General features: G+C 55.1%; 22 non-coding genes across 22 annotated transcripts; all 22 read right to left on the bottom strand.

The window, feature by feature from the left end:
* Positions 1-492: 492 nt before the first annotated feature.
* Positions 493-611, bottom strand: LOC126149106 (5S ribosomal RNA). Its single transcript, XR_007530707.1, has one exon. It is a non-coding gene; the product is annotated as a 5S ribosomal RNA (ribosomal RNA).
* An 849-nt stretch (positions 612-1,460) lies between these two features.
* On the bottom strand, positions 1,461-1,579 carry LOC126149105 (5S ribosomal RNA). The gene has a single exon (XR_007530705.1). It is a non-coding gene; the product is annotated as a 5S ribosomal RNA (ribosomal RNA).
* Positions 1,580-2,445: 866 nt separating this feature from the next.
* Positions 2,446-2,564, bottom strand: LOC126149104 (5S ribosomal RNA). The gene has a single exon (XR_007530704.1). It is a non-coding gene; the product is annotated as a 5S ribosomal RNA (ribosomal RNA).
* An 850-nt stretch (positions 2,565-3,414) lies between these two features.
* On the bottom strand, positions 3,415-3,533 carry LOC126149102 (5S ribosomal RNA). Its single transcript, XR_007530702.1, has one exon. It is a non-coding gene; the product is annotated as a 5S ribosomal RNA (ribosomal RNA).
* Positions 3,534-4,398: 865 nt separating this feature from the next.
* On the bottom strand, positions 4,399-4,517 carry LOC126149100 (5S ribosomal RNA). The gene has a single exon (XR_007530701.1). It is a non-coding gene; the product is annotated as a 5S ribosomal RNA (ribosomal RNA).
* An 849-nt stretch (positions 4,518-5,366) lies between these two features.
* On the bottom strand, positions 5,367-5,485 carry LOC126149099 (5S ribosomal RNA). Its single transcript, XR_007530700.1, has one exon. It is a non-coding gene; the product is annotated as a 5S ribosomal RNA (ribosomal RNA).
* An 849-nt stretch (positions 5,486-6,334) lies between these two features.
* On the bottom strand, positions 6,335-6,453 carry LOC126149098 (5S ribosomal RNA). Its single transcript, XR_007530699.1, has one exon. It is a non-coding gene; the product is annotated as a 5S ribosomal RNA (ribosomal RNA).
* Positions 6,454-7,323: 870 nt separating this feature from the next.
* Positions 7,324-7,442, bottom strand: LOC126149097 (5S ribosomal RNA). Its single transcript, XR_007530698.1, has one exon. It is a non-coding gene; the product is annotated as a 5S ribosomal RNA (ribosomal RNA).
* Positions 7,443-8,312: 870 nt separating this feature from the next.
* On the bottom strand, positions 8,313-8,431 carry LOC126149096 (5S ribosomal RNA). Its single transcript, XR_007530697.1, has one exon. It is a non-coding gene; the product is annotated as a 5S ribosomal RNA (ribosomal RNA).
* An 848-nt stretch (positions 8,432-9,279) lies between these two features.
* Positions 9,280-9,398, bottom strand: LOC126149124 (5S ribosomal RNA). The gene has a single exon (XR_007530724.1). It is a non-coding gene; the product is annotated as a 5S ribosomal RNA (ribosomal RNA).
* An 850-nt stretch (positions 9,399-10,248) lies between these two features.
* On the bottom strand, positions 10,249-10,367 carry LOC126149095 (5S ribosomal RNA). Its single transcript, XR_007530696.1, has one exon. It is a non-coding gene; the product is annotated as a 5S ribosomal RNA (ribosomal RNA).
* An 848-nt stretch (positions 10,368-11,215) lies between these two features.
* Positions 11,216-11,334, bottom strand: LOC126149123 (5S ribosomal RNA). Its single transcript, XR_007530723.1, has one exon. It is a non-coding gene; the product is annotated as a 5S ribosomal RNA (ribosomal RNA).
* Positions 11,335-12,183: 849 nt separating this feature from the next.
* On the bottom strand, positions 12,184-12,302 carry LOC126149094 (5S ribosomal RNA). Its single transcript, XR_007530695.1, has one exon. It is a non-coding gene; the product is annotated as a 5S ribosomal RNA (ribosomal RNA).
* An 849-nt stretch (positions 12,303-13,151) lies between these two features.
* On the bottom strand, positions 13,152-13,270 carry LOC126149093 (5S ribosomal RNA). The gene has a single exon (XR_007530694.1). It is a non-coding gene; the product is annotated as a 5S ribosomal RNA (ribosomal RNA).
* An 849-nt stretch (positions 13,271-14,119) lies between these two features.
* Positions 14,120-14,238, bottom strand: LOC126149092 (5S ribosomal RNA). Its single transcript, XR_007530693.1, has one exon. It is a non-coding gene; the product is annotated as a 5S ribosomal RNA (ribosomal RNA).
* An 870-nt stretch (positions 14,239-15,108) lies between these two features.
* Positions 15,109-15,227, bottom strand: LOC126149127 (5S ribosomal RNA). Its single transcript, XR_007530727.1, has one exon. It is a non-coding gene; the product is annotated as a 5S ribosomal RNA (ribosomal RNA).
* Positions 15,228-16,075: 848 nt separating this feature from the next.
* On the bottom strand, positions 16,076-16,194 carry LOC126149122 (5S ribosomal RNA). Its single transcript, XR_007530722.1, has one exon. It is a non-coding gene; the product is annotated as a 5S ribosomal RNA (ribosomal RNA).
* Positions 16,195-17,059: 865 nt separating this feature from the next.
* Positions 17,060-17,178, bottom strand: LOC126149126 (5S ribosomal RNA). Its single transcript, XR_007530726.1, has one exon. It is a non-coding gene; the product is annotated as a 5S ribosomal RNA (ribosomal RNA).
* An 850-nt stretch (positions 17,179-18,028) lies between these two features.
* Positions 18,029-18,147, bottom strand: LOC126149115 (5S ribosomal RNA). The gene has a single exon (XR_007530715.1). It is a non-coding gene; the product is annotated as a 5S ribosomal RNA (ribosomal RNA).
* Positions 18,148-19,017: 870 nt separating this feature from the next.
* Positions 19,018-19,136, bottom strand: LOC126149103 (5S ribosomal RNA). Its single transcript, XR_007530703.1, has one exon. It is a non-coding gene; the product is annotated as a 5S ribosomal RNA (ribosomal RNA).
* An 852-nt stretch (positions 19,137-19,988) lies between these two features.
* Positions 19,989-20,107, bottom strand: LOC126149125 (5S ribosomal RNA). Its single transcript, XR_007530725.1, has one exon. It is a non-coding gene; the product is annotated as a 5S ribosomal RNA (ribosomal RNA).
* An 870-nt stretch (positions 20,108-20,977) lies between these two features.
* Positions 20,978-21,096, bottom strand: LOC126149091 (5S ribosomal RNA). Its single transcript, XR_007530692.1, has one exon. It is a non-coding gene; the product is annotated as a 5S ribosomal RNA (ribosomal RNA).
* Positions 21,097-21,345: the final 249 nt, after the last annotated feature.

Raw genomic sequence — 21,345 nt, 5'->3', positions numbered from 1 at the left:
TCGCCTCGCCTCGCCTCGCCTCACACCAGGTGTCTGCGTAGTTTGCAGTGCATTCGCACCATTCCTATCCCTGTCCCTGTCCCCGTCCCGACTTGTCCCGACTTTGCTCGACTGCCGCTCGCTGCCGCTCGGGTCGTGGTCCATATGACAGCGCAAGCACGACAAACGTCTGCGGGAGGAGACGAGACGAGACGAGACGAGACGACTAAGGAATAAATTCGTGGTTACAAATCAAATTTGGAACTCTACACTCCTACACAACAATAGGCGGTGACGTATTTCAGAAATCACCTGCCGATTCGTACTGTTTTGTCGTTTTCAAAGTCTTCTTGGCAAACTTGGTTAGCACATTCTCCCTCAAACTGAGTTAATTATTGCATTTTCGTACCATTACAGTAGTTTAAAAGGCTTAAGGAAGCATCTTTGTCACAACAGAAAGGTAGTTTGAAAATTGGGCTGGCGACATAACAAAAAAAAAAAAAACAGGAAGGGAGCCAACAGCACCCGGGTTTCCCAGGCGGTCACCCATCCAAGTACTAGCCGGGCCCGATGATGCTTAACTTCGGTGATCGGACGAGAACCGGTGTATTCATCATGGTATGGCCGTTGGCGCTCATCTAATGTAGGAGCACGGCAGAATTCGCGTTCGGCTTTTCTCCCAACACACAAAATGTTAGTTTTCGGCCGCATTTGACGAAAGCGCTTCCTTCCGCAACCGCCAGTTCCTCGAGGACGGCGCGGGGAGGCGCGCCCGGCGTCCCAGCAGAGTGACGGCCGAATTGGCGGGCGCACCGCCGCGTGTGTGAGACGCACTGCTGCTCGTTGCACCCCCTGTCATTCGCTGGGCGCGGTCAGCCTTCGACACTAGCGGAGGACGCATCTTGTCCCTGGTGTTCAGCGGAGGGCCTGTGCGGGGTGCGGCAGTGTCGTGCTGGAGGGCCCACTGGTAGCGATGTGGGCTTCCTCGCCTCGCCTCGCCTCGCCTCGCCTCACACCAGGTGTCTGCGTAGTTTGCAGTGCATTCGCACCATTCCTATCCCTGTCCCTGTCCCCGTCCCGACTTGTCCCGACTTTGCTCGACTGCCGCTCGCTGCCGCTCGGGTCGTGGTCCATATGACAGCGCAAGCACGACAAACGTCTGCGGGAGGAGACGAGACGAGACGAGACGAGACGACTAAGGAATAAATTCGTGGTTACAAATCAAATTTGGAACTCTACACTCCTACACAACAATAGGCGGTGACGTATTTCAGAAATCACCTGCCGATTCGTACTGTTTTGTCGTTTTCAAAGTCTTCTTGGCAAACTTGGTTAGCACTTTCTCCCTCAAACTGAGTTAATTATTGCATTTTCGTACCATTACAGTAGTTTAAAAGGCTTAAGGAAGCATCTTTGTCACAACAGAAAGGTAGTTTGAAAATTGGGCTGGCGACATAACAAAAAAAAAAAAACAGGAAGGGAGCCAACAGCACCCGGGTTTCCCAGGCGGTCACCCATCCAAGTACTAGCCGGGCCCGATGATGCTTAACTTCGGTGATCGGACGAGAACCGGTGTATTCATCATGGTATGGCCGTTGGCGCTCATCTAATGTAGGAGCACGGCAGAATTCGCGTTCGGCTTTTCTCCCAACACACAAAATGTTAGTTTTCGGCCGCATTTGACGAAAGCGCTTCCTTCCGCAACCGCCAGTTCCTCGAGGACGGCGCGGGGAGGCGCGCCCGGCGTCCCAGCAGAGTGACGGCCGAATTGGCGGGCGCACCGCCGCGTGTGTGAGACGCACTGCTGCTCGTTGCACCCCCTGTCATTCGCTGGGCGCGGTCAGCCTTCGACACTAGCGGAGGACGCATCTTGTCCCTGGTGTTCAGCGGAGGGCCTGTGCGGGGTGCGGCAGTGTCGTGCTGGAGGGCCCACTGGTAGCGATGTGGGCTTCCTCGCCTCGCCTCGCCTCGCCTCGCCTCGCCTCGCCTCGCCTCACACCAGGTGTCTGCGTAGTTTGCAGTGCATTCGCACCATTCCTATCCCTGTCCCTGTCCCCGTCCCGACTTGTCCCGACTTTGCTCGACTGCCGCTCGCTGCCGCTCGGGTCGTGGTCCATATGACAGCGCAAGCACGACAAACGTCTGCGGGAGGAGACGAGACGAGACGAGACGAGACGACTAAGGAATAAATTCGTGGTTACAAATCAAATTTGGAACTCTACACTCCTACACAACAATAGGCGGTGACGTATTTCAGAAATCACCTGCCGATTCGTACTGTTTTGTCGTTTTCAAAGTCTTCTTGGCAAACTTGGTTAGCACATTCTCCCTCAAACTGAGTTAATTATTGCATTTTCGTACCATTACAGTAGTTTAAAAGGCTTAAGGAAGCATCTTTGTCACAACAGAAAGGTAGTTTGAAAATTGGGCTGGCGACATAACAAAAAAAAAAAAAAACAGGAAGGGAGCCAACAGCACCCGGGTTTCCCAGGCGGTCACCCATCCAAGTACTAGCCGGGCCCGATGATGCTTAACTTCGGTGATCGGACGAGAACCGGTGTATTCATCATGGTATGGCCGTTGGCGCTCATCTAATGTAGGAGCACGGCAGAATTCGCGTTCGGCTTTTCTCCCAACACACAAAATGTTAGTTTTCGGCCGCATTTGACGAAAGCGCTTCCTTCCGCAACCGCCAGTTCCTCGAGGACGGCGCGGGGAGGCGCGCCCGGCGTCCCAGCAGAGTGACGGCCGAATTGGCGGGCGCACCGCCGCGTGTGTGAGACGCACTGCTGCTCGTTGCACCCCCTGTCATTCGCTGGGCGCGGTCAGCCTTCGACACTAGCGGAGGACGCATCTTGTCCCTGGTGTTCAGCGGAGGGCCTGTGCGGGGTGCGGCAGTGTCGTGCTGGAGGGCCCACTGGTAGCGATGTGGGCTTCCTCGCCTCGCCTCGCCTCGCCTCGCCTCACACCAGGTGTCTGCGTAGTTTGCAGTGCATTCGCACCATTCCTATCCCTGTCCCTGTCCCCGTCCCGACTTGTCCCGACTTTGCTCGACTGCCGCTCGCTGCCGCTCGGGTCGTGGTCCATATGACAGCGCAAGCACGACAAACGTCTGCGGGAGGAGACGAGACGAGACGAGACGAGACGACTAAGGAATAAATTCGTGGTTACAAATCAAATTTGGAACTCTACACTCCTACACAACAATAGGCGGTGACGTATTTCAGAAATCACCTGCCGATTCGTACTGTTTTGTCGTTTTCAAAGTCTTCTTGGCAAACTTGGTTAGCACTTTCTCCCTCAAACTGAGTTAATTATTGCATTTTCGTACCATTACAGTAGTTTAAAAGGCTTAAGGAAGCATCTTTGTCACAACAGAAAGGTAGTTTGAAAATTGGGCTGGCGACATAACAAAAAAAAAAAAAACAGGAAGGGAGCCAACAGCACCCGGGTTTCCCAGGCGGTCACCCATCCAAGTACTAGCCGGGCCCGATGATGCTTAACTTCGGTGATCGGACGAGAACCGGTGTATTCATCATGGTATGGCCGTTGGCGCTCATCTAATGTAGGAGCACGGCAGAATTCGCGTTCGGCTTTTCTCCCAACACACAAAATGTTAGTTTTCGGCCGCATTTGACGAAAGCGCTTCCTTCCGCAACCGCCAGTTCCTCGAGGACGGCGCGGGGAGGCGCGCCCGGCGTCCCAGCAGAGTGACGGCCGAATTGGCGGGCGCACCGCCGCGTGTGTGAGACGCACTGCTGCTCGTTGCACCCCCTGTCATTCGCTGGGCGCGGTCAGCCTTCGACACTAGCGGAGGACGCATCTTGTCCCTGGTGTTCAGCGGAGGGCCTGTGCGGGGTGCGGCAGTGTCGTGCTGGAGGGCCCACTGGTAGCGATGTGGGCTTCCTCGCCTCGCCTCGCCTCGCCTCGCCTCGCCTCGCCTCGCCTCACACCAGGTGTCTGCGTAGTTTGCAGTGCATTCGCACCATTCCTATCCCTGTCCCTGTCCCCGTCCCGACTTGTCCCGACTTTGCTCGACTGCCGCTCGCTGCCGCTCGGGTCGTGGTCCATATGACAGCGCAAGCACGACAAACGTCTGCGGGAGGAGACGAGACGAGACGAGACGAGACGACTAAGGAATAAATTCGTGGTTACAAATCAAATTTGGAACTCTACACTCCTACACAACAATAGGCGGTGACGTATTTCAGAAATCACCTGCCGATTCGTACTGTTTTGTCGTTTTCAAAGTCTTCTTGGCAAACTTGGTTAGCACATTCTCCCTCAAACTGAGTTAATTATTGCATTTTCGTACCATTACAGTAGTTTAAAAGGCTTAAGGAAGCATCTTTGTCACAACAGAAAGGTAGTTTGAAAATTGGGCTGGCGACATAACAAAAAAAAAAAAAACAGGAAGGGAGCCAACAGCACCCGGGTTTCCCAGGCGGTCACCCATCCAAGTACTAGCCGGGCCCGATGATGCTTAACTTCGGTGATCGGACGAGAACCGGTGTATTCATCATGGTATGGCCGTTGGCGCTCATCTAATGTAGGAGCACGGCAGAATTCGCGTTCGGCTTTTCTCCCAACACACAAAATGTTAGTTTTCGGCCGCATTTGACGAAAGCGCTTCCTTCCGCAACCGCCAGTTCCTCGAGGACGGCGCGGGGAGGCGCGCCCGGCGTCCCAGCAGAGTGACGGCCGAATTGGCGGGCGCACCGCCGCGTGTGTGAGACGCACTGCTGCTCGTTGCACCCCCTGTCATTCGCTGGGCGCGGTCAGCCTTCGACACTAGCGGAGGACGCATCTTGTCCCTGGTGTTCAGCGGAGGGCCTGTGCGGGGTGCGGCAGTGTCGTGCTGGAGGGCCCACTGGTAGCGATGTGGGCTTCCTCGCCTCGCCTCGCCTCGCCTCGCCTCACACCAGGTGTCTGCGTAGTTTGCAGTGCATTCGCACCATTCCTATCCCTGTCCCTGTCCCCGTCCCGACTTGTCCCGACTTTGCTCGACTGCCGCTCGCTGCCGCTCGGGTCGTGGTCCATATGACAGCGCAAGCACGACAAACGTCTGCGGGAGGAGACGAGACGAGACGAGACGAGACGACTAAGGAATAAATTCGTGGTTACAAATCAAATTTGGAACTCTACACTCCTACACAACAATAGGCGGTGACGTATTTCAGAAATCACCTGCCGATTCGTACTGTTTTGTCGTTTTCAAAGTCTTCTTGGCAAACTTGGTTAGCACTTTCTCCCTCAAACTGAGTTAATTATTGCATTTTCGTACCATTACAGTAGTTTAAAAGGCTTAAGGAAGCATCTTTGTCACAACAGAAAGGTAGTTTGAAAATTGGGCTGGCGACATAACAAAAAAAAAAAAACAGGAAGGGAGCCAACAGCACCCGGGTTTCCCAGGCGGTCACCCATCCAAGTACTAGCCGGGCCCGATGATGCTTAACTTCGGTGATCGGACGAGAACCGGTGTATTCATCATGGTATGGCCGTTGGCGCTCATCTAATGTAGGAGCACGGCAGAATTCGCGTTCGGCTTTTCTCCCAACACACAAAATGTTAGTTTTCGGCCGCATTTGACGAAAGCGCTTCCTTCCGCAACCGCCAGTTCCTCGAGGACGGCGCGGGGAGGCGCGCCCGGCGTCCCAGCAGAGTGACGGCCGAATTGGCGGGCGCACCGCCGCGTGTGTGAGACGCACTGCTGCTCGTTGCACCCCCTGTCATTCGCTGGGCGCGGTCAGCCTTCGACACTAGCGGAGGACGCATCTTGTCCCTGGTGTTCAGCGGAGGGCCTGTGCGGGGTGCGGCAGTGTCGTGCTGGAGGGCCCACTGGTAGCGATGTGGGCTTCCTCGCCTCGCCTCGCCTCGCCTCGCCTCACACCAGGTGTCTGCGTAGTTTGCAGTGCATTCGCACCATTCCTATCCCTGTCCCTGTCCCCGTCCCGACTTGTCCCGACTTTGCTCGACTGCCGCTCGCTGCCGCTCGGGTCGTGGTCCATATGACAGCGCAAGCACGACAAACGTCTGCGGGAGGAGACGAGACGAGACGAGACGAGACGACTAAGGAATAAATTCGTGGTTACAAATCAAATTTGGAACTCTACACTCCTACACAACAATAGGCGGTGACGTATTTCAGAAATCACCTGCCGATTCGTACTGTTTTGTCGTTTTCAAAGTCTTCTTGGCAAACTTGGTTAGCACTTTCTCCCTCAAACTGAGTTAATTATTGCATTTTCGTACCATTACAGTAGTTTAAAAGGCTTAAGGAAGCATCTTTGTCACAACAGAAAGGTAGTTTGAAAATTGGGCTGGCGACATAACAAAAAAAAAAAAACAGGAAGGGAGCCAACAGCACCCGGGTTTCCCAGGCGGTCACCCATCCAAGTACTAGCCGGGCCCGATGATGCTTAACTTCGGTGATCGGACGAGAACCGGTGTATTCATCATGGTATGGCCGTTGGCGCTCATCTAATGTAGGAGCACGGCAGAATTCGCGTTCGGCTTTTCTCCCAACACACAAAATGTTAGTTTTCGGCCGCATTTGACGAAAGCGCTTCCTTCCGCAACCGCCAGTTCCTCGAGGACGGCGCGGGGAGGCGCGCCCGGCGTCCCAGCAGAGTGACGGCCGAATTGGCGCTCGCACCGCCGCGTGTGTGAGACGCACTGCTGCTCGTTGCACCCCCTGTCATTCGCTGGGCGCGGTCAGCCTTCGACACTAGCGGAGGACGCATCTTGTCCCTGGTGTTCAGCGGAGGGCCTGTGCGGGGTGCGGCAGTGTCGTGCTGGAGGGCCCAATGGTAGCGATGTGGGCTTCCTCGCCTCGCCTCGCCACGCCTCGCGTCGCCTCGCCTCGCCTCGCCTCACACCAGGTGTCTGCGTAGTTTGCAGTGCATTCGCACCATTCCTATCCCTGTCCCTGTCCCCGTCCCGACTTGTCCCGACTTTGCTCGACTGCCGCTCGCTGCCGCTCGGGTCGTGGTCCATATGACAGCGCAAGCACGACAAACGTCTGCGGGAGGAGACGAGACGAGACGAGACGAGACGACTAAGGAATAAATTCGTGGTTACAAATCAAATTTGGAACTCTACACTCCTACACAACAATAGGCGGTGACGTATTTCAGAAATCACCTGCCGATTCGTACTGTTTTGTCGTTTTCAAAGTCTTCTTGGCAAACTTGGTTAGCACATTCTCCCTCAAACTGAGTTAATTATTGCATTTTCGTACCATTACAGTAGTTTAAAAGGCTTAAGGAAGCATCTTTGTCACAACAGAAAGGTAGTTTGAAAATTGGGCTGGCGACATAACAAAAAAAAAAAAAACAGGAAGGGAGCCAACAGCACCCGGGTTTCCCAGGCGGTCACCCATCCAAGTACTAGCCGGGCCCGATGATGCTTAACTTCGGTGATCGGACGAGAACCGGTGTATTCATCATGGTATGGCCGTTGGCGCTCATCTAATGTAGGAGCACGGCAGAATTCGCGTTCGGCTTTTCTCCCAACACACAAAATGTTAGTTTTCGGCCGCATTTGACGAAAGCGCTTCCTTCCGCAACCGCCAGTTCCTCGAGGACGGCGCGGGGAGGCGCGCCCGGCGTCCCAGCAGAGTGACGGCCGAATTGGCGCTCGCACCGCCGCGTGTGTGAGACGCACTGCTGCTCGTTGCACCCCCTGTCATTCGCTGGGCGCGGTCAGCCTTCGACACTAGCGGAGGACGCATCTTGTCCCTGGTGTTCAGCGGAGGGCCTGTGCGGGGTGCGGCAGTGTCGTGCTGGAGGGCCCACTGGTAGCGATGTGGGCTTCCTCGCCTCGCCTCGCCACGCCTCGCGTCGCCTCGCCTCGCCTCGCCTCACACCAGGTGTCTGCGTAGTTTGCAGTGCATTCGCACCATTCCTATCCCTGTCCCTGTCCCCGTCCCGACTTGTCCCGACTTTGCTCGACTGCCGCTCGCTGCCGCTCGGGTCGTGGTCCATATGACAGCGCAAGCACGACAAACGTCTGCGGGAGGAGACGAGACGAGACGAGACGAGACGACTAAGGAATAAATTCGTGGTTACAAATCAAATTTGGAACTCTACACTCCTACACAACAATAGGCGGTGACGTATTTCAGAAATCACCTGCCGATTCGTACTGTTTTGTCGTTTTCAAAGTCTTCTTGGCAAACTTGGTTAGCACATTCTCCCTCAAACTGAGTTAATTATTGCATTTTCGTACCATTACAGTAGTTTAAAAGGCTTAAGGAAGCATCTTTGTCACAACAGAAAGGTAGTTTGAAAATTGGGCTGGCGACATAACAAAAAAAAAAAAAACAGGAAGGGAGCCAACAGCACCCGGGTTTCCCAGGCGGTCACCCATCCAAGTACTAGCCGGGCCCGATGATGCTTAACTTCGGTGATCGGACGAGAACCGGTGTATTCATCATGGTATGGCCGTTGGCGCTCATCTAATGTAGGAGCACGGCAGAATTCGCGTTCGGCTTTTCTCCCAACACACAAAATGTTAGTTTTCGGCCGCATTTGACGAAAGCGCTTCCTTCCGCAACCGCCAGTTCCTCGAGGACGGCGCGGGGAGGCGCGCCCGGCGTCCCAGCAGAGTGACGGCCGAATTGGCGGGCGCACCGCCGCGTGTGTGAGACGCACTGCTGCTCGTTGCACCCCCTGTCATTCGCTGGGCGCGGTCAGCCTTCGACACTAGCGGAGGACGCATCTTGTCCCTGGTGTTCAGCGGAGGGCCTGTGCGGGGTGCGGCAGTGTCGTGCTGGAGGGCCCACTGGTAGCGATGTGGGCTTCCTCGCCTCGCCTCGCCTCGCCTCGCCTCACACCAGGTGTCTGCGTAGTTTGCAGTGCATTCGCACCATTCCTATCCCTGTCCCTGTCCCCGTCCCGACTTGTCCCGACTTTGCTCGACTGCCGCTCGCTGCCGCTCGGGTCGTGGTCCATATGACAGCGCAAGCACGACAAACGTCTGCGGGAGGAGACGAGACGAGACGAGACGAGACGACTAAGGAATAAATTCGTGGTTACAAATCAAATTTGGAACTCTACACTCCTACACAACAATAGGCGGTGACGTATTTCAGAAATCACCTGCCGATTCGTACTGTTTTGTCGTTTTCAAAGTCTTCTTGGCAAACTTGGTTAGCACTTTCTCCCTCAAACTGAGTTAATTATTGCATTTTCGTACCATTACAGTAGTTTAAAAGGCTTAAGGAAGCATCTTTGTCACAACAGAAAGGTAGTTTGAAAATTGGGCTGGCGACATAACAAAAAAAAAAAACAGGAAGGGAGCCAACAGCACCCGGGTTTCCCAGGCGGTCACCCATCCAAGTACTAGCCGGGCCCGATGATGCTTAACTTCGGTGATCGGTCGAGAACCGGTGTATTCATCATGGTATGGCTGTTGGCGCTCATCTAATGTAGGAGCACGGCAGAATTCGCGTTCGGCTTTTCTCCCAACACACAAAATGTTAGTTTTCGGCCGCATTTGACGAAAGCGCTTCCTTCCGCAACCGCCAGTTCCTCGAGGACGGCGCGGGGAGGCGCGCCCGGCGTCCCAGCAGAGTGACGGCCGAATTGGCGGGCGCACCGCCGCGTGTGTGAGACGCACTGCTGCTCGTTGCACCCCCTGTCATTCGCTGGGCGCGGTCAGCCTTCGACACTAGCGGAGGACGCATCTTGTCCCTGGTGTTCAGCGGAGGGCCTGTGCGGGGTGCGGCAGTGTCGTGCTGGAGGGCCCACTGGTAGCGATGTGGGCTTCCTCGCCTCGCCTCGCCTCGCCTCGCCTCACACCAGGTGTCTGCGTAGTTTGCAGTGCATTCGCACCATTCCTATCCCTGTCCCTGTCCCCGTCCCGACTTGTCCCGACTTTGCTCGACTGCCGCTCGCTGCCGCTCGGGTCGTGGTCCATATGACAGCGCAAGCACGACAAACGTCTGCGGGAGGAGACGAGACGAGACGAGACGAGACGACTAAGGAATAAATTCGTGGTTACAAATCAAATTTGGAACTCTACACTCCTACACAACAATAGGCGGTGACGTATTTCAGAAATCACCTGCCGATTCGTACTGTTTTGTCGTTTTCAAAGTCTTCTTGGCAAACTTGGTTAGCACATTCTCCCTCAAACTGAGTTAATTATTGCATTTTCGTACCATTACAGTAGTTTAAAAGGCTTAAGGAAGCATCTTTGTCACAACAGAAAGGTAGTTTGAAAATTGGGCTGGCGACATAACAAAAAAAAAAAAAACAGGAAGGGAGCCAACAGCACCCGGGTTTCCCAGGCGGTCACCCATCCAAGTACTAGCCGGGCCCGATGATGCTTAACTTCGGTGATCGGACGAGAACCGGTGTATTCATCATGGTATGGCCGTTGGCGCTCATCTAATGTAGGAGCACGGCAGAATTCGCGTTCGGCTTTTCTCCCAACACACAAAATGTTAGTTTTCGGCCGCATTTGACGAAAGCGCTTCCTTCCGCAACCGCCAGTTCCTCGAGGACGGCGCGGGGAGGCGCGCCCGGCGTCCCAGCAGAGTGACGGCCGAATTGGCGGGCGCACCGCCGCGTGTGTGAGACGCACTGCTGCTCGTTGCACCCCCTGTCATTCGCTGGGCGCGGTCAGCCTTCGACACTAGCGGAGGACGCATCTTGTCCCTGGTGTTCAGCGGAGGGCCTGTGCGGGGTGCGGCAGTGTCGTGCTGGAGGGCCCACTGGTAGCGATGTGGGCTTCCTCGCCTCGCCTCGCCTCGCCTCGCCTCACACCAGGTGTCTGCGTAGTTTGCAGTGCATTCGCACCATTCCTATCCCTGTCCCTGTCCCCGTCCCGACTTGTCCCGACTTTGCTCGACTGCCGCTCGCTGCCGCTCGGGTCGTGGTCCATATGACAGCGCAAGCACGACAAACGTCTGCGGGAGGAGACGAGACGAGACGAGACGAGACGACTAAGGAATAAATTCGTGGTTACAAATCAAATTTGGAACTCTACACTCCTACACAACAATAGGCGGTGACGTATTTCAGAAATCACCTGCCGATTCGTACTGTTTTGTCGTTTTCAAAGTCTTCTTGGCAAACTTGGTTAGCACTTTCTCCCTCAAACTGAGTTAATTATTGCATTTTCGTACCATTACAGTAGTTTAAAAGGCTTAAGGAAGCATCTTTGTCACAACAGAAAGGTAGTTTGAAAATTGGGCTGGCGACATAACAAAAAAAAAAAACAGGAAGGGAGCCAACAGCACCCGGGTTTCCCAGGCGGTCACCCATCCAAGTACTAGCCGGGCCCGATGATGCTTAACTTCGGTGATCGGACGAGAACCGGTGTATTCATCATGGTATGGCTGTTGGCGCTCATCTAATGTAGGAGCACGGCAGAATTCGCGTTCGGCTTTTCTCCCAACACACAAAATGTTAGTTTTCGGCCGCATTTGACGAAAGCGCTTCCTTCCGCAACCGCCAGTTCCTCGAGGACGGCGCGGGGAGGCGCGCCCGGCGTCCCAGCAGAGTGACGGCCGAATTGGCGGGCGCACCGCCGCGTGTGTGAGACGCACTGCTGCTCGTTGCACCCCCTGTCATTCGCTGGGCGCGGTCAGCCTTCGACACTAGCGGAGGACGCATCTTGTCCCTGGTGTTCAGCGGAGGGCCTGTGCGGGGTGCGGCAGTGTCGTGCTGGAGGGCCCACTGGTAGCGATGTGGGCTTCCTCGCCTCGCCTCGCCTCGCCTCGCCTCACACCAGGTGTCTGCGTAGTTTGCAGTGCATTCGCACCATTCCTATCCCTGTCCCTGTCCCCGTCCCGACTTGTCCCGACTTTGCTCGACTGCCGCTCGCTGCCGCTCGGGTCGTGGTCCATATGACAGCGCAAGCACGACAAACGTCTGCGGGAGGAGACGAGACGAGACGAGACGAGACGACTAAGGAATAAATTCGTGGTTACAAATCAAATTTGGAACTCTACACTCCTACACAACAATAGGCGGTGACGTATTTCAGAAATCACCTGCCGATTCGTACTGTTTTGTCGTTTTCAAAGTCTTCTTGGCAAACTTGGTTAGCACTTTCTCCCTCAAACTGAGTTAATTATTGCATTTTCGTACCATTACAGTAGTTTAAAAGGCTTAAGGAAGCATCTTTGTCACAACAGAAAGGTAGTTTGAAAATTGGGCTGGCGACATAACAAAAAAAAAAAAACAGGAAGGGAGCCAACAGCACCCGGGTTTCCCAGGCGGTCACCCATCCAAGTACTAGCCGGGCCCGATGATGCTTAACTTCGGTGATCGGACGAGAACCGGTGTATTCATCATGGTATGGCCGTTGGCGCTCATCTAATGTAGGAGCACGGCAGAATTCGCGTTCGGCTTTTCTCCCAACACACAAAATGTTAGTTTTCGGCCGCATTTGACGAAAGCGCTTCCTTCCGCAACCGCCAGTTCCTCGAGGACGGCGCGGGGAGGCGCGCCCGGCGTCCCAGCAGAGTGACGGCCGAATTGGCGGGCGCACCGCCGCGTGTGTGAGACGCACTGCTGCTCGTTGCACCCCCTGTCATTCGCTGGGCGCGGTCAGCCTTCGACACTAGCGGAGGACGCATCTTGTCCCTGGTGTTCAGCGGAGGGCCTGTGCGGGGTGCGGCAGTGTCGTGCTGGAGGGCCCACTGGTAGCGATGTGGGCTTCCTCGCCTCGCCTCGCCTCGCCTCGCCTCACACCAGGTGTCTGCGTAGTTTGCAGTGCATTCGCACCATTCCTATCCCTGTCCCTGTCCCCGTCCCGACTTGTCCCGACTTTGCTCGACTGCCGCTCGCTGCCGCTCGGGTCGTGGTCCATATGACAGCGCAAGCACGACAAACGTCTGCGGGAGGAGACGAGACGAGACGAGACGAGACGACTAAGGAATAAATTCGTGGTTACAAATCAAATTTGGAACTCTACACTCCTACACAACAATAGGCGGTGACGTATTTCAGAAATCACCTGCCGATTCGTACTGTTTTGTCGTTTTCAAAGTCTTCTTGGCAAACTTGGTTAGCACTTTCTCCCTCAAACTGAGTTAATTATTGCATTTTCGTACCATTACAGTAGTTTAAAAGGCTTAAGGAAGCATCTTTGTCACAACAGAAAGGTAGTTTGAAAATTGGGCTGGCGACATAACAAAAAAAAAAAAACAGGAAGGGAGCCAACAGCACCCGGGTTTCCCAGGCGGTCACCCATCCAAGTACTAGCCGGGCCCGATGATGCTTAACTTCGGTGATCGGACGAGAACCGGTGTATTCATCATGGTATGGCCGTTGGCGCTCATCTAATGTAGGAGCACGGCAGAATTCGCGTTCGGCTTTTCTCCCAACACACAAAATGTTAGTTTTCGGCCGCATTTGACGAAAGCGCTTCCTTCCGCAACCGCCAGTTCCTCGAGGACGGCGCGGGGAGGCGCGCCCGGCGTCCCAGCAGAGTGACGGCCGAATTGGCGGGCGCACCGCCGCGTGTGTGAGACGCACTGCTGCTCGTTGCACCCCCTGTCATTCGCTGGGCGCGGTCAGCCTTCGACACTAGCGGAGGACGCATCTTGTCCCTGGTGTTCAGCGGAGGGCCTGTGCGGGGTGCGGCAGTGTCGTGCTGGAGGGCCCACTGGTAGCGATGTGGGCTTCCTCGCCTCGCCTCGCCTCGCCTCGCCTCACACCAGGTGTCTGCGTAGTTTGCAGTGCATTCGCACCATTCCTATCCCTGTCCCTGTCCCCGTCCCGACTTGTCCCGACTTTGCTCGACTGCCGCTCGCTGCCGCTCGGGTCGTGGTCCATATGACAGCGCAAGCACGACAAACGTCTGCGGGAGGAGACGAGACGAGACGAGACGAGACGACTAAGGAATAAATTCGTGGTTACAAATCAAATTTGGAACTCTACACTCCTACACAACAATAGGCGGTGACGTATTTCAGAAATCACCTGCCGATTCGTACTGTTTTGTCGTTTTCAAAGTCTTCTTGGCAAACTTGGTTAGCACTTTCTCCCTCAAACTGAGTTAATTATTGCATTTTCGTACCATTACAGTAGTTTAAAAGGCTTAAGGAAGCATCTTTGTCACAACAGAAAGGTAGTTTGAAAATTGGGCTGGCGACATAACAAAAAAAAAAAAACAGGAAGGGAGCCAACAGCACCCGGGTTTCCCAGGCGGTCACCCATCCAAGTACTAGCCGGGCCCGATGATGCTTAACTTCGGTGATCGGACGAGAACCGGTGTATTCATCATGGTATGGCCGTTGGCGCTCATCTAATGTAGGAGCACGGCAGAATTCGCGTTCGGCTTTTCTCCCAACACACAAAATGTTAGTTTTCGGCCGCATTTGACGAAAGCGCTTCCTTCCGCAACCGCCAGTTCCTCGAGGACGGCGCGGGGAGGCGCGCCCGGCGTCCCAGCAGAGTGACGGCCGAATTGGCGCTCGCACCGCCGCGTGTGTGAGACGCACTGCTGCTCGTTGCACCCCCTGTCATTCGCTGGGCGCGGTCAGCCTTCGACACTAGCGGAGGACGCATCTTGTCCCTGGTGTTCAGCGGAGGGCCTGTGCGGGGTGCGGCAGTGTCGTGCTGGAGGGCCCACTGGTAGCGATGTGGGCTTCCTCGCCTCGCCTCGCCACGCCTCGCGTCGCCTCGCCTCGCCTCGCCTCACACCAGGTGTCTGCGTAGTTTGCAGTGCATTCGCACCATTCCTATCCCTGTCCCTGTCCCCGTCCCGACTTGTCCCGACTTTGCTCGACTGCCGCTCGCTGCCGCTCGGGTCGTGGTCCATATGACAGCGCAAGCACGACAAACGTCTGCGGGAGGAGACGAGACGAGACGAGACGAGACGACTAAGGAATAAATTCGTGGTTACAAATCAAATTTGGAACTCTACACTCCTACACAACAATAGGCGGTGACGTATTTCAGAAATCACCTGCCGATTCGTACTGTTTTGTCGTTTTCAAAGTCTTCTTGGCAAACTTGGTTAGCACATTCTCCCTCAAACTGAGTTAATTATTGCATTTTCGTACCATTACAGTAGTTTAAAAGGCTTAAGGAAGCATCTTTGTCACAACAGAAAGGTAGTTTGAAAATTGGGCTGGCGACATAACAAAAAAAAAAAAAACAGGAAGGGAGCCAACAGCACCCGGGTTTCCCAGGCGGTCACCCATCCAAGTACTAGCCGGGCCCGATGATGCTTAACTTCGGTGATCGGACGAGAACCGGTGTATTCATCATGGTATGGCCGTTGGCGCTCATCTAATGTAGGAGCACGGCAGAATTCGCGTTCGGCTTTTCTCCCAACACACAAAATGTTAGTTTTCGGCCGCATTTGACGAAAGCGCTTCCTTCCGCAACCGCCAGTTCCTCGAGGACGGCGCGGGGAGGCGCGCCCGGCGTCCCAGCAGAGTGACGGCCGAATTGGCGGGCGCACCGCCGCGTGTGTGAGACGCACTGCTGCTCGTTGCACCCCCTGTCATTCGCTGGGCGCGGTCAGCCTTCGACACTAGCGGAGGACGCATCTTGTCCCTGGTGTTCAGCGGAGGGCCTGTGCGGGGTGCGGCAGTGTCGTGCTGGAGGGCCCGCTGGTAGCGATGTGGGCTTCCTCGCCTCGCCTCGCCTCGCCTCGCCTCACACCAGGTGTCTGCGTAGTTTGCAGTGCATTCGCACCATTCCTATCCCTGTCCCTGTCCCCGTCCCGACTTGTCCCGACTTTGCTCGACTGCCGCTCGCTGCCGCTCGGGTCGTGGTCCATATGACAGCGCAAGCACGACAAACGTCTGCGGGAGGAGACGAGACGAGACGAGACGAGACGACTAAGGAATAAATTCGTGGTTACAAATCAAATTTGGAACTCTACACTCCTACACAACAATAGGCGGTGACGTATTTCAGAAATCACCTGCCGATTCGTACTGTTTTGTCGTTTTCAAAGTCTTCTTGGCAAACTTGGTTAGCACTTTCTCCCTCAAACTGAGTTAATTATTGCATTTTCGTACCATTACAGTAGTTTAAAAGGCTTAAGGAAGCATCTTTGTCACAACAGAAAGGTAGTTTGAAAATTGGGCTGGCGACATAACAAAAAAAAAAAACAGGAAGGGAGCCAACAGCACCCGGGTTTCCCAGGCGGTCACCCATCCAAGTACTAGCCGGGCCCGATGATGCTTAACTTCGGTGATCGGACGAGAACCGGTGTATTCATCATGGTATGGCTGTTGGCGCTCATCTAATGTAGGAGCACGGCAGAATTCGCGTTCGGCTTTTCTCCCAACACACAAAATGTTAGTTTTCGGCCGCATTTGACGAAAGCGCTTCCTTCCGCAACCGCCAGTTCCTCGAGGACGGCGCGGGGAGGCGCGCCCGGCGTCCCAGCAGAGTGACGGCCGAATTGGCGGGCGCACCGCCGCGTGTGTGAGACGCACTGCTGCTCGTTGCACCCCCTGTCATTCGCTGGGCGCGGTCAGCCTTCGACACTAGCGGAGGACGCATCTTGTCCCTGGTGTTCAGCGGAGGGCCTGTGCGGGGTGCGGCAGTGTCGTGCTGGAGGGCCCACTGGTAGCGATGTGGGCTTCCTCGCCTCGCCTCGCCTCGCCTCGCCTCGCCTCGCCTCGCCTCACACCAGGTGTCTGCGTAGTTTGCAGTGCATTCGCACCATTCCTATCCCTGTCCCTGTCCCCGTCCCGACTTGTCCCGACTTTGCTCGACTGCCGCTCGCTGCCGCTCGGGTCGTGGTCCATATGACAGCGCAAGCACGACAAACGTCTGCGGGAGGAGACGAGACGAGACGAGACGAGACGACTAAGGAATAAATTCGTGGTTACAAATCAAATTTGGAACTCTACACTCCTACACAACAATAGGCGGTGACGTATTTCAGAAATCACCTGCCGATTCGTACTGTTTTGTCGTTTTCAAAGTCTTCTTGGCAAACTTGGTTAGCACTTTCTCCCTCAAACTGAGTTAATTATTGCATTTTCGTACCATTACCGTAGTTTAAAAGGCTTAAGGAAGCATCTTTGTCACAACAGAAAGGTAGTTTGAAAATTGGGCTGGCGACATAACAAAAAAAAAAAAAACAGGAAGGGAGCCAACAGCACCCGGGTTTCCCAGGCGGTCACCCATCCAAGTACTAGCCGGGCCCGATGATGCTTAACTTCGGTGATCGGACGAGAACCGGTGTATTCATCATGGTATGGCCGTTGGCGCTCATCTAATGTAGGAGCACGGCAGAATTCGCGTTCGGCTTTTCTCCCAACACACAAAATGTTAGTTTTCGGCCGCATTTGACGAAAGCGCTTCCTTCCGCAACCGCCAGTTCCTCGAGGACGGCGCGGGGAGGCGCGCCCGGCGTCCCAGCAGAGTGACGGCCGAATTGGCGGGCGCACCGCCGCGTGTGTGAGACGCACTGCTGCTCGTTGCACCCCCTGTCATTCGCTGGGCGCGGTCAGCCTTCGACACTAGCGGAGGACGCATCTTGTCCCTGGTGTTCAGCGGAGGGCCTGTGCGGGGTGCGGCAGTGTCGTGCTGGAGGGCCCACTGGTAGCGATGTGGGCTTCCTCGCCTCGCCTCGCCTCGCCTCGCCTCACACCAGGTGTCTGCGTAGTTTGCAGTGCATTCGCACCATTCCTATCCCTGTCCCTGTCCCCGTCCCGACTTGTCCCGACTTTGCTCGACTGCCGCTCGCTGCCGCTCGGGTCGTGGTCCATATGACAGCGCAAGCACGACAAACGTCTGCGGGAGGAGACGAGACGAGACGAGACGAGACGACTAAGGAATAAATTCGTGGTTACAAATCAAATTTGGAACTCTACACTCCTACACAACAATAGGCGGTGACGTATTTCAGAAATCACCTGCCGATTCGTACTGTTTTGTCGTTTTCAAAGTCTTCTTGGCAAACTTGGTTAGCACTTTCTCCCTCAAACTGAGTTAATTATTGCATTTTCGTACCATTACCGTAGTTTAAAAGGCTTAAGGAAGCATCTTTGTCACAACAGAAAGGTAGTTTGAAAATTGGGCTGGCGACATAACAAAAAAAAAAAAAACAGGAAGGGAGCCAACAGCACCCGGGTTTCCCAGGCGGTCACCCATCCAAGTACTAGCCGGGCCCGATGATGCTTAACTTCGGTGATCGGACGAGAACCGGTGTATTCATCATGGTATGGCCGTTGGCGCTCATCTAATGTAGGAGCACGGCAGAATTCGCGTTCGGCTTTTCTCCCAACACACAAAATGTTAGTTTTCGGCCGCATTTGACGAAAGCGCTTCCTTCCGCAACCGCCAGTTCCTCGAGGACGGCGCGGGGAGGCGCGCCCGGCGTCCCAGCAGAGTGACGGCCGAATTGGCGCTCGCACCGCCGCGTGTGTGAGACGCACTGCTGCTCGTTGCACCCCCTGTCATTCGCTGGGCGCGGTCAGCCTTCGACACTAGCGGAGGACGCATCTTGTCCCTGGTGTTCAGCGGAGGGCCTGTGCGGGGTGCGGCAGTGTCGTGCTGGAGGGCCCACTGGTAGCGATGTGGGCTTCCTCGCCTCGCCTCGCCACGCCTCGCGTCGCCTCGCCTCGCCTCGCCTCACACCAGGTGTCTGCGTAGTTTGCAGTGCATTCGCACCATTCCTATCCCTGTCCCTGTCCCCGTCCCGACTTGTCCCGACTTTGCTCGACTGCCGCTCGCTGCCGCTCGGGTCGTGGTCCATATGACAGCGCAAGCACGACAAACGTCTGCGGGAGGAGACGAGACGAGACGAGACGAGACGACTAAGGAATAAATTCGTGGTTACAAATCAAATTTGGAACTCTACACTCCTACACAACAATAGGCGGTGACGTATTTCAGAAATCACCTGCCGATTCGTACTGTTTTGTCGTTTTCAAAGTCTTCTTGGCAAACTTGGTTAGCACATTCTCCCTCAAACTGAGTTAATTATTGCATTTTCGTACCATTACAGTAGTTTAAAAGGCTTAAGGAAGCATCTTTGTCACAACAGAAAGGTAGTTTGAAAATTGGGCTGGCGACATAACAAAAAAAAAAAAAACAGGAAGGGAGCCAACAGCACCCGGGTTTCCCAGGCGGTCACCCATCCAAGTACTAGCCGGGCCCGATGATGCTTAACTTCGGTGATCGGACGAGAACCGGTGTATTCATCATGGTATGGCCGTTGGCGCTCATCTAATGTAGGAGCACGGCAGAATTCGCGTTCGGCTTTTCTCCCAACACACAAAATGTTAGTTTTCGGCCGCATTTGACGAAAGCGCTTCCTTCCGCAACCGCCAGTTCCTCGAGGACGGCGCGGGGAGGCGCGCCCGGCGTCCCAGCAGAGTGACGGCCGAATTGGCGGGCGCACCGCCGCGTGTGTGAGACGCACTGCTGCTCGTTGCACCCCCTGTCATTCGCTGGGCGCGGTCAGCCTTCGACACTAGCGGAGGACGCATCTTGTCCCTGGTGTTCAGCGGAGGGCCTGTGCGGGGTGCGGCAGTGTCGTGCTGGAGGGCCCACTGGTAGCGATGTGGGCTTCCTCGCCTCGCCTCGCCTCGCCTCGCCTCACACCAGGTGTCTGCGTAGTTTGCAGTGCATTCGCACCATTCCTATCCCTGTCCCTGTCCCCGTCCCGACTTGTCCCGACTTTGCTCGACTGCCGCTCGCTGCCGCTCGGGTCGTGGTCCATATGACAGCGCAAGCACGACAAACGTCTGCGGGAGGAGACGAGACGAGACGAGACGAGACGACTAAGGAATAAATTCGTGGTTACAAATCAAATTTGGAACTCTACACTCCTACACAACAATAGGCGGTGACGTATTTCAGAAATCACCTGCCGATTCGTACTGTTTTGTCGTTTTCAAAGTCTTCTTGGCAAACTTGGTTAGCACTTTCTCCCTCAAACTGAGTTAATTATTGCATTTTCGTACCATTACAGTAGTTTAAAAGGCTTAAGGAAGCATCTTTGTCACAACAGAAAGGTAGTTTGAAAATTGGGCTGGCGACATAACAAAAAAAAAAAAAAAACAGGAAGGGAGCCAACAGCACCCGGGTTCCCCAGGCGGTCACCCATCCAAGTACTAGCCGGGCCCGATGATGCTTAACTTCGGTGATCGGACGAGAACCGGTGTATTCATCATGGTATGGCCGTTGGCGCTCATCTAATGTAGGAGCACGGCAGAATTCGCGTTCGGCTTTTCTCCCAACACACAAAATGTTAGTTTTCGGCCGCATTTGACGAAAGCGCTTCCTTCCGCAACCGCCAGTTCCTCGAGGACGGCGCGGGGAGGCGCGCCCGGCGTCCCAGCAGAGTGACGGCCGAATTGGCGGGCGCACCGCCGCGTGTGTGAGACGCACTGCTGCTCGTTGCACCCCCTGTCATTCGCTGGGCGCGGTCAGCCTTCGACACTAGCGGAGGACGCATCTTGTCCCTGGTGTTCAGCGGAGGGCCTGTGCGGGGTGCGGCAGTGTCGTGCTGGAGGGCCCACTGGTAGCGATGTGGGCTTCCTCGCCTCGCCTCGCCACGCCTCGCGTCGCCTCGCCTCGCCTCGCCTCACACCAGGTGTCTGCGTAGTTTGCAGTGCATTCGCACCATTCCTATCCCTGTCCCTGTCCCCGTCCCGACTTGTCCCGACTTTGCTCGACTGCCGCTCGCTGCCGCTCGGGTCGTGGTCCATATGACAGCGCAAGCACGACAAACGTCTGCGGGAGGAGACGAGACGAGACGAGACGAGACGACTAAGGAATAAATTCGTGGTTACAAATCAAATTTGGAACTCTACACTCCTACACAACAATAGGCGGTGACGTATTTCAGAAATCACCTGCCGATTCGTACTGTTTTGTCGTTTTCAAAGTCTTCTTGGCAAACTTGGTTAGCACTTTCTCCCTCAAACTGAGTTAATTATTGCATTTTCGTACCATTACCGTAGTTTAAAAGGCTTAAGGAAGCATCTTTGTCACAACAGAAAGGTAGTTTGAAAATTGGGCTGGCGACATAACAAAAAAAAAAAAAACAGGAAGGGAGCCAACAGCACCCGGGTTTCCCAGGCGGTCACCCATCCAAGTACTAGCCGGGCCCGATGATGCTTAACTTCGGTGATCGGACGAGAACCGGTGTATTCATCATGGTATGGCCGTTGGCGCTCATCTAATGTAGGAGCACGGCAGAATTCGCGTTCGGCTTTTCTCCCAACACACAAAATGTTAGTTTTCGGCCGCATTTGACGAAAGCGCTTCCTTCCGCAACCGCCAGTTCCTCGAGGACGGCGCGGGGAGGCGCGCCCGGCGTCCCAGCAGAGTGACGGCCGAATTGGCGGGCGCACCGCCGCGTGTGTGAGACGCACTGCTGCTCGTTGCACCCCCTGTCATTCGCTGGGCGCGGTCAGCCTTC

Source organism: Schistocerca cancellata, unplaced genomic scaffold (genome assembly GCF_023864275.1).
Source record: "Schistocerca cancellata isolate TAMUIC-IGC-003103 unplaced genomic scaffold, iqSchCanc2.1 HiC_scaffold_911, whole genome shotgun sequence".
Classification (NCBI taxonomy): domain Eukaryota; kingdom Metazoa; phylum Arthropoda; class Insecta; order Orthoptera; family Acrididae; genus Schistocerca; species Schistocerca cancellata.
Note: the sequence above shows the minus strand (reverse complement) of the source record. Positions and strands in the feature narration are given on the sequence as shown.